General features: G+C 42.5%; 1 non-coding gene across 1 annotated transcript; it reads right to left on the bottom strand.

Annotated features, from left to right (window-relative positions):
• Positions 1-880: 880 nt before the first annotated feature.
• Trnaa-ugc (transfer RNA alanine (anticodon UGC)) lies at positions 881-961 on the bottom strand. Its single transcript has one exon. It is a non-coding gene; the product is annotated as a tRNA-Ala (tRNA).
• Between the last annotated feature and the right edge of the window lie 9,317 nt (positions 962-10,278).

Below are 10,278 nucleotides of genomic sequence, written 5' to 3'. Positions count from 1 at the left end.
CTAAGAGTCTCATGGACTTTCCTGCCTGGGCTGGCTTCAAATTGCAATCCTCAGATCTCAGACTCCTGAGTAGCTAGGATTACAGGCATGAGCCACAGGCACCTGGCCATAATATTATTTTGTACATTATAGAATAGATAAATGGACAAATAAATTTTTACCATATCACATTTTAATCATGTTTTATTGTGAGGATATTTCAGACCCATTCTCCCTTTAATCTCTAGCACTGCACAAAGACAAAAACACAAACTCTTCAAGTCATTCTGCTGCACTCCATCCTTTCTAGTAGCTTTTACCCTCTGGCCCCATTCCCTCCTCCTTTGGGCTCAAACCCAGGAACCACCATTTACACTCTGAGTTCAGCTGTGTTATACTCACATATAAGGGAGATCATGGAACAGTGAGGTTGAGGTTGGTGTGGGAAGGAGGAGGGCAAAATACAATGTAGCCCAGGCGCCAGTGGCTCACTCCTGTAATCCTAGCTGAGATCTGAGGACCATCTTAAAGGCATCCTAGGCCAAAAAAAAAAAAAAAAAAACTGTAAGACTTTTAGCTCCAAAACACTACTCAAAAAAAAAAAAAAAAAAAAAAAAAAAAAAAGGCTGAAGTGGCTCAAGTAGTAGAGAACTCACCTTGAGCAAAAGAAGTTCAAGGACAGCACCCAAGCCCAGAATTCAAGCCCCAGGACTGATTTTTTTTTTAAAGATACATTGTATGTATATACAGAAATGTCAAATAATATTTTTCTTTATTTTTATTTACTTATTTATGTCAGTTGTGTGGATCTTGGGTCTGGGTGCTCTGCCTCAGCTCTTCAGCTCAAGGCTAGCGCTCTACCACTTGAGCCACAGCGCCACTTCTGGCTTTTTTTTCTTTTTGCTTATGTGGTGCTGGGGAATCGAACCCAGGGCCTCATGCATGCAAGGCAAACGCTCTACCACTGAGCCACATTCCCAGCCCAGAGATGTGTTAATTTTTGAGAAGCACACTTCACTTTTCTGTGGCCAACACCATTATCTGGCCATATTTTTCTGAAAAGATGGGAAACAGTTTTAACTAGAAACCAACATGGCTGTCCAAAAGATTGAACTCACCAGGGCACCATGGACACTTGCAAATTTTAAAATGAAATCCAAATATATTTTATCAGTTAAGACTAGAAACCAGGGCTGGGACGTTGGCTCAGTGGTAGAGTGCTTGCCTTGCATGCCTGAGGCCCTGGGTTCGATTCCTCAGAACCACATTAGCAAAAAGAAAAAAGCTGGAAGTGGCGCTGTGGCTCAAGTGGTAGAGCACTAGCCTTGAACTGAAGAGCTGAGGGACAGCACCCAGGCCCAGAGTTCAGGCTCCACGATCGGACCCAAAAAAAAAAAAAAAAAAAAGACTAGAAATCATTTTTGCAAGGTATTTTTTAACATACTTGATGGCAAAAAAAAGACTCTGTGCCCAGAAAAGTCAGTGCAAGAATTGTTTGTAGGAATAAAATATGAAAGTATCCCCATGGCTACCAAAGGCCAAATGAGTCAGTAGAACTATGTGAGCCCATAGAAGTAATAGGCAATAACTCAAAAGACAGAGAGCTAGGATTACAAACTCACACCTGTAAATACAGCTACTCAAGAGCCTCAAATCTGAGGCTCACAGTTCAAAGCCAGCCCAAGCAGGAAAGTTCCCTGAGACTCTTATCTCCAATTAACCACCAGAAAACCAGAAGTGGTGCTGTGGCTCAAGTGGTAGAGTGATAGCCTTAAATGAAAAAGCTCAGGGACAGTGCCCAGGCCCTGAGTTCAAGCCCCAGGACTGGCACACAGAGCGGGAAGGGAAGCAGGAAGGGAGAAAGCCATGCCACATTGTTACTTCTTGAAGAGGGGTATATACTTCTTTGACAAAGAGAAAAAAGCAGGAACAGAAAGAACAGAAACATTGTAGTCACAGATAGAAGGGGGAAATGATATGGTTTGGATATAGCTTTTCTCCACCAAACTAGTGTTGAAACTTAGTCCTCAGGGCAACTGTGTTGGAGGCAGAGGTGATAGGGTTGTGAGAGTAGAACCTCAAGAAGGGATTAATGTAGTCATCTCAGGAGTAGGATAGTTATGGAAAGAACTGGTTATTACAAAGCAGCCCTTCTCTTGTCGTTCTTTCTACTGTGTTATGATGCAGCATGAGACCTCGCCAGCAGCCAGTGAATATTGAACCGCCCAGCCTCTAGAAGTATGAACTCAATAAGTCCCTTTTCCTTATAAATCATTCTGTCCCAGATAGCCTGTCATAGCAATCAAAAACAGACTAAGACAAAAGCAGTCTGTAAAATCCAAGCAATTTGTAAAGCTGATGTTGCTTGTTCGTCTATTTGTCACCTCCCTAGAACACTGAGTAACAGCTGGTAGGGAGTCTTTGGTTACTATTTCTTGTGATAACCTGGAAATTTCAAAGACAACACTTAAACCCCTGCTGGCTTAACTATTGAGATTGTCAAAACCACTGTCTGGGTAGGTGTGGTTACTGAGCTTGGCTGTGACTGATCACCTAACCATACTCTAAAAATACCCGCCTCCAAGCCCTGCCGAGAACATTGAAATACAGCTTTCCATCTTAACTCAGGAAACTAAAGAACCTGACATCAAAGTCCTGACACATTCACAGAGATCAGAGAGCAGTTTTCATAAATCCTCACAGTTCTGTCTTTTCTCTGTTTCAGACGTCCATGTTCAAAAGAAATGTTTCAGGAAGAAAATGATGTTTCTAGGGAGAATGACAGCTGACATTTAATTGAGTAGTGATCGCTATTCCAAGTGCTTACCATTTAGTAACCTTATAAGGTAGGAGCTGTCAATCTCACTTCACAGCTGAGGAAAGGTAACAGGGAAAGGTTAACGCAACTTGCCCCAGACCTCACAGCTGGGAAAAATATGTTAAGAACAATTACAAGGCTCACGTTGCTGTCAGCTCTGATCTATGATGCCAGGTGCAGAGATTTCCATTTGCTAAACATTGAATTGTTGAACATTCACAATTCGCAAAGGTGAGAATTCAGTCGTGCCATTCAGAAGCATTGCGAGGATGAACTGTGACCTCATGCTGTGTCTGAAGCTATGGAAAGCCCACGGTGACTCATGCCCACCATCTGGATGTGTCTGCTGCTGCTGCTGCTGGACACAAACAGAGCCGCTGAGATCTCAGGGTGAAGTCACCTCACCACACACACAAGCAAGACACTCAGGTATGCAGGGGTGTCTCCAGCTCAGGAGTCTGTCTCGTAAGCTGGCTTCTCTCAACTCTCAGAAAGGATGTGTGGAATGATGAAAGATCAGTCCTCATCTCTGCTAATCTTTCTCTCCACCACAGTTTTTCACTTCATGATTGTATCTCTGGACTGAAATCAGATACAAGAGTATAAACATGAATAACACTTCTTTCTGCTTTTCAACACTAAGCTTCAGAGAATTTTCCTTCCCTGTATGATTGGCTACTCTAAACCATCTTTGCATTATTTCAAACCACATTCAGTACACTGTGTATGTCTTCCGGTACAACTGGATCCACTCCTTAAAATGTCAGGACAATATCATTTGAAATGACATTGTTGTATCTGCCTGCTTTGTTAACAGAGTAGCCTCTTTCTTCATGACCATATGTTACCATACAACTTCAACTCAAAGGCAGAATGAGTGCATCTTTTTCCAGTTGAAGCAGGACAGATGAGAGAAAATAAAGTAAGGGAAACATACCAGAGATTCGGGGATTAAACACTGTAGATAGTAGCTCTATTAGAAGCACCTAAGCACTGTCTCCTTTGCTTTATACCATATAATCCTTCATAGATTGCTACATTTAGGGGAAAAAAAGAAAGAAAAATAAGCAAGAAGTAAAAACAGCATCTCACTCCCTCTGATCTTTCCTATTTGCACAAATAATTAGTATGTGCCCTGAAGACTGTGCAAGAATATTTTAGAGAGGGGCTGGGAAGGTGGCTCAGTGATACAGTGTTTGCCTTGCATGTATGAGGCCCTGGGATCGATTCCTCAATACCACATAAGCAGAAAAAGCCAGACGTGGTGCTGTGGCTCAAAGTGGTAGAGCGCTAGCCTTGAGCTGAAGAGCTGAGGGACAGTGCCCAGGCCCAGAGTTCAGGCCCCATGACCAACAAAAAAAAAAGAAGAAGAAGATTTTAGAGAGAAACTCATCCTGACAAAATGACTTCTCAACATGTTTAGGGAATAAACGTCTATCAGGCATGGACACACTTGTATTAGGAGCACATGACAGAATTCACCCTTGGCTTGAAGAAATGCCCAAATATGAGACCCAAGTGTACTGCACGGGTCAGTCTTGAAGTCTCTGGCTCAATTAATAAAATGCTGCAAGCAGCAAGAGTGATTAAATGGGCCAGGTGTGGTAACAAAGGGGGAACACTTATCCTAAGCTGAATTTGAGCCAAATCCACACAAACCTACTCTGTGTGTCCATGTGTCTGTGTGTGTCTGTGTGTGTCTGTGTGCCTGTGTCTCTGTGCCTGTCCTGGGGCTTGTACATGCATGAGCATTGTTCCTGAGATTTTTTTGCTCAAGGCTATCACTTAAAGCTAGCCACAGGCTTTTTGTATGTGTCTCATGGACTTTCCTGCCCAGGCTGGCTATGACCCATGATCCTCAAATCTCAGTCTCCTCGGTAGTCATCAGCACCTGGCCAAACATACTTTTTCTACAAAAATGTTAAGCACTCATTGTGCTTGTTATCAGATATACCTGCACACGTGTCTGGGTGTGTACGTGTACTCTGTCTTCACTTTGTTTTACTGATGATGATGTTTGGTCTCTACTTTTGATGTGTCCTCAAATACTTCTTTGTGACACCATGATGGAATTGGTACCCAAAGGCTAGGCAGAGATGTCTTCCCTTTTGGAGACCTTCTCAGAGCATTAGCAATCATCAACTTTGTAACAATCCTTTGGCAACTCCACCAGAAAAGGAAAAAATGCCTCCATACCAGTAATCCAGTCACTTACACAGAAATCTTAGGACTAGTGTTGGTTAGGGCTAGCTTAAGTTAAATGCCTTGCCCTAAATCAAGTGGCCATAGAAGGGTCTCGGGGAGCAGCAGTGGAAAAAGCATTGCTGCAGAGAGAGGATTTTTGTTAGTCAAGCTCTTCATGGATATTTGACCTCAGAATAAGAACATCCTTGCTATGATCCTGGTAGACAAAACTGTCTGTAAATGCCAGATCTACTGCAAAAAAAAATCCATTTTTCATTACATTTGACTTAGAAACTAAATTAGATTCCTGATCTCATGACATGATCGAATTGTTGTCCTCCAATTCACTATGGCCCCACCTCATTCACACTGGTTCATTTGTCTGTTGGTGCATTCATGAAGTCAGGAATCTGCTGTCTGCCAACGAAAAGCACTGCAGGTGGCCCCCAGTACAACTACACACTCAGAGGCAAATCTCCCAAGCAAAGTCGCTGCCTTTTCCAGTCTCTTCCTATGGGACACTATCAGACTTCCCACCGGCCCTGTGGGATCCCCACCTGTGGTGATGGAATAATACGTTTCTCAGGATAAAAATCAAAATTTTATTGGAAGACTTGTTTGTTTATTGGTATTATTAAGTAGTAGTACAAAGAGGTTACAATTCCATCAGGCAGGTTATGAGAACAATGCTTCTTGATCAATATCGCTCCTTCCTCCATTCTTCCCCATTTCCCCCTTCCCACACCTACCCTCAAGTTACACAGCTCATTTTTTATATGATGTACATTGAAAATGACTGTATTTGCTCACCCTCCCTCCATTCCTCTGCCCCCCACTTTGCCCACCCCCTCAAAACATGTTTCCACCTGCTGGCATCCATTTTAACAAATGGTACTTTAGTCGTTCAGAGGAGTAATGCCTTTGGATTCCTTCCCTAAGTACACCCTTCTTTAGTCAGTTCGTTTCCATGTAAATGCATTAAGCCCTGTGTGTGTTATCATAAACAGTTGGATTTTAGCTTTTTTTTGAGACAGGGTCTTGTTCTTAACTCGCCTTGAACTCACTATACAACTCATGCTTGCCTTGGACTCAGTGATCCTCCTGCCTCAAACCCCAGAGTGCTGGAATTCTAGCTCTAATCTTAGCTACTACACAGGCTGAGAGCTGGAGGCTTGTGGTTTAAAGTTAGCTTAGGCAAAAAAAAAAAACAAAAAACCAAGCTCAGGACATTCCATCTCCAACTAACCATGATGGACTCAAAGCAAAACTGAAGTGGTAGAATGCTGGCCATGAGCAAACAAGCTAAGCAGTCAAAAGGTCCTACATTCAAACACTGGTAACTTTTTATAACTGTGGCATCCAAAAAATAGAATAAAAGTCATTTAAGGATTCAGGTGGACCTGTTGCAACAATGAGAAGTACAAAATGTCATGTCAAAACCAGCTTTACAATGTCGGTGTGGGGGGGGAGGGGGGTATAATTGGGTGGGGGGAGGGGGGAGGCTGGGAAGGGAGGTGAAGGGTAAACAAAGGAGGAGGCTGCAATGCTTGGTAAGAAATGTATGCATTATCCTGCCCATGTAATTGTAGCCCCTCTGTACAGTATGTTCTCAAATAAAATAAAATAAAATTTAAAAAAATAGAATAAAATGAACCCTAATATACCCAGCACCTAATATTAAATACTGATTGGGTATGGGCAATCTTGCCCCATCTATACCTCCACTCACCTCTCTGATTATTTGAGAAAACCTCAGACACTACACACTTAAATGTTTCATGGTATATCTCTAAAGGAAAGGACCTTGTTTTGATTTTACATAAAACCATGTGTCATTAGTATCTCTCTGCCCTGACCAAAATGTTATTGCCATTCTGTGTGTGTGTATATATGTGTATATATGTATGTATGTGTATATGTATATATGTACATGTGTGAAGTGAGAATACAGGAATGTGTTAGACTCTTGAGAGAAGTAGAAGCAATAGGATGGGAATATAAGAGCACATTTATGTTAATTGGCTCATGCGATTGCAGAGACTTACAAGTTCAAAGTCTCCAGGCAGGCTGGAGACCCAGAGAAGAGCCCAGCTGTTCAGATTCAAAGTGTCTGCTGCAGAACTCCCTCATGCTCAAGAGAGGACAGAGTTTATGCTTTTCAGTCCTTCAACTGTTTAGCTGAGGCTCACCCACACTGTGGAGAGCAGGCTGCTTTACTCTCTCCACTAATATAAATTTGATCTCATCCCAAAACACTCCCTTAGAAACATCTAGAATCATGTTTGATTGAATATCTGGCAAGGAAGGTCAGCCAAGATGACACATGAAATGAACTATCAAAGGGTATGAGGAGGAGAAAAGAGATGAAATTGCCCTGAATACAGATCTAAAAAGCAGGGTGTGACAGAGCGCTAAGGAGCCCTGGGTAAAGCCATTTTTCTCTCCTCGTATTCTGACATGATTGACAGAGACTTGCTAGGTGACAAGGTGAATGAACGTGAGCATGCGCATACAAGCGCAAACCTTTTCCTTCTCACAACTCCCTCTCCAGACATTCACCTCTGCTTTAGTTCCTAAACCCTGCTCACTGCTTGACCAGCACTGAGCCTGGAGCTCATCAAGCTCTTAGGCAGACCTGGTGGCTTATACCTGTAATCCTTGCTACTCAGGAGGCTGAGATCTGAGGATCAAGGTTTGAAGCCAGCCTGAGGCAGACAAATCCAAAAGACTCATCTTCTATTAACCAGCAAAAAGCCAAAAATGGAGGGGTTTTTCAAGTGGTAGAGTGCCAGAATTGAGGGGAAAAAAAGGCCAAGCAAGAAGTCCTGAATTCAAGCCCCAGGATTGGCATATACACAAAAAGACTTAGTTCTTCTGTACTTTTAAAAAGAGGCCAAAAAGGTAAGTATGATAGATTTCACTTCGATTTTTAAAAATACTAAATTTAAACTCAGTTCAGGTTCTAAAGTCAGCATTGAACAGATACAAACATGAATCAGCCTATAGGGGCTCATGTAGTAAAACAACGCAAACCAAAGGAGGCAGCACTTACGAGAGTCTGAGCCAGGAGACGCCTCCTCATTCAGCAACTCATCTGCTCCCTTGGTCTTCTTTCCTCCCACTCTGAGCTCCACTGACCTGATGTAAGATTCTCTTGGCACAGCTGGGCACAGTAGCTCATGTTTATAATCCTAACAGGGAAGCCAAAAGTGGGAAGATGGGGGCTCGAGATCAACCCAGAATAAATGTATGGTAGACCCCATCTCAACCAATAGCTGGGTATGGTGATGAACATCTCTGGTTCCAGTGAGGCAGAAGTCTGAGAGAAGGATGATTCGAGTTCCTGGCTAGCCTGCCTCCCATCTTAACAGAAAAAGCTAGGTGTGATGGCACGCACTTGCCACTCCAGCTATGGGGGCAATAGTAAATAGGAGGCTTGGTGTCAAGTTGGTCCAGGCAAAAAGTGAGACCCTGTCTCAGAAATAACCAGCACACCCCCACGGTATAACCCCTGCTTTCACTGTATTTGATGTTGGTATAATTTGTGGAGGGGAAGGGAAAAAACAAAATGTTTAAATAGGGATACAGGTGGACCCATTGCAACAATGAGATGTACAAGACGTTAGGCCAAAAAACAAACTTTACAACTTCGGCATGTGGGGAGAGGGGAGGGCAGGCAGGATGGGAAGGGATGGTAGGGGAAAAACAAAGGAGGAGGCAACAATGCTTGATAAGAAATGTCCTCATTACCTTGCTCATGTAACTGTAACCCCTCTGTACAGTATTTTCACAATAAAAAAATATTAAAAAATAATCAGAGCAGAAAAGGGCTGGAGGTGTGGTTCAAGTAATGGAATACCTACTTAAGCCAATATGAACCCTGATTTCAAACTCAAAAATCAAAAATCATCATCATCTGAATAAAACGGAAAACATCCTTTCTCACCAAGGGAGGTGACACCTCCATTGGTTAAAATAACAAGATACTCATCAAAATCAAAGTGGGAAATCTTTCAGCTGAAAACAGAGCTGACTGTGGAAAAATTCTCTAGTGCTTTACAAGCTGGTGCCCACCAGTACCATCTGAGACACTTTAAAACAGTCTCTATACCAAGGCCTACCTTCTAGCAATTCTGTATTATAAGCATGGTGTATAGACCTTGGTTTGGTTTTTTATTTTTTTGGTTTGGGGAGGGGAAGATTGAGACTGTGTCTCATTATGTAACAAAGACTGGCCCCAAACTTTGAATCCTTATGTTTCAGCCCCCGAAATGCTAGGATTATATTCAGCAGACATTTCTTAAACTTTCTGGGTCATTCCAATATCTATCTAACATTTCTCAATGTTGGCACTGGCACTGAATAAATAAATGCTTCTCCATGAAGTTCTTCAGATTTCTGCTTGATTGACTTGGCATAAAGTTGAAACAATTTTTTTCCTCCAAAATCATGTAAAATCTATTGCTTAAATGTAAAGGAATGTATAATACATGTAATGAACTCTTCATGTTTAATTTAAAAAATCATCATCATCAGGGGCTGGGAAGGTGGCTCAGTGGTAGAGTGCTTGCCTTGCATGCATGAGGCCCTGGGTTCGATTCCTCAGCACCACATAAGCAAAAAGAAAAAAAGCCAGAAGTGGCGCTGTGGCTCAAGTGGTAGAACGCTAGCCTTGAGCTGAAGAGCTGAGGGACAGCGCCCAGGCCCAGAGTTCAAGACCCACAACCGACCAAAAAAAAAAAAAATCATCATCATCTCCATCATAGCCCAAGCAGACTAAGATGGATCTTTCTTAGCAAACCGCAAAAACTTTTCATCTCCAGTACTGTGAGTTCTGAGCACTCACCCCTCAGCCACCTCTCCACAGACTCCCTAATAACTACACCTAGCTGATAAGGTTCTTAGCATTTATTTCCTTAGATACCCATCGGTTGTCTCCAAAACAAAGCATTTTCATTCTCCCATTTTTTTAATTTATGAAAATGTCGTGTCATAATAGTATTCTTTTTCTAAAATTCAACCATATTCCCATCATCCAAAAACACCCAACCCAAGCAATGACATGCCCAGACCAAAAATCCTGATGCTACTGTGACTCCCTAGGATCTCTCACATCCTCTTCCAATCCCTCCCATCAACTCTTCCCCCAAACTATTCTTGGAATCTTCCACAGCTCTGCTGCCACCACCATGATCTTAGTCACCATAATCTCGGGGAGATGATTGCAGTCATCTGGTGTAACCACACAGTCTTGACCCCAGTGACCTATTCTCCACACTGTGGTCAGAGCTGATCTA

The sequence above is a fragment of the Dipodomys merriami genome, unplaced genomic scaffold (genome assembly GCF_024711535.1).
Source record: "Dipodomys merriami isolate MVZ:Mamm:240054 unplaced genomic scaffold, mDipMer1.0.p SCAF_9, whole genome shotgun sequence".
Taxonomy (NCBI): domain Eukaryota; kingdom Metazoa; phylum Chordata; class Mammalia; order Rodentia; family Heteromyidae; genus Dipodomys; species Dipodomys merriami.
Note: the sequence above shows the minus strand (reverse complement) of the source record. Positions and strands in the feature narration are given on the sequence as shown.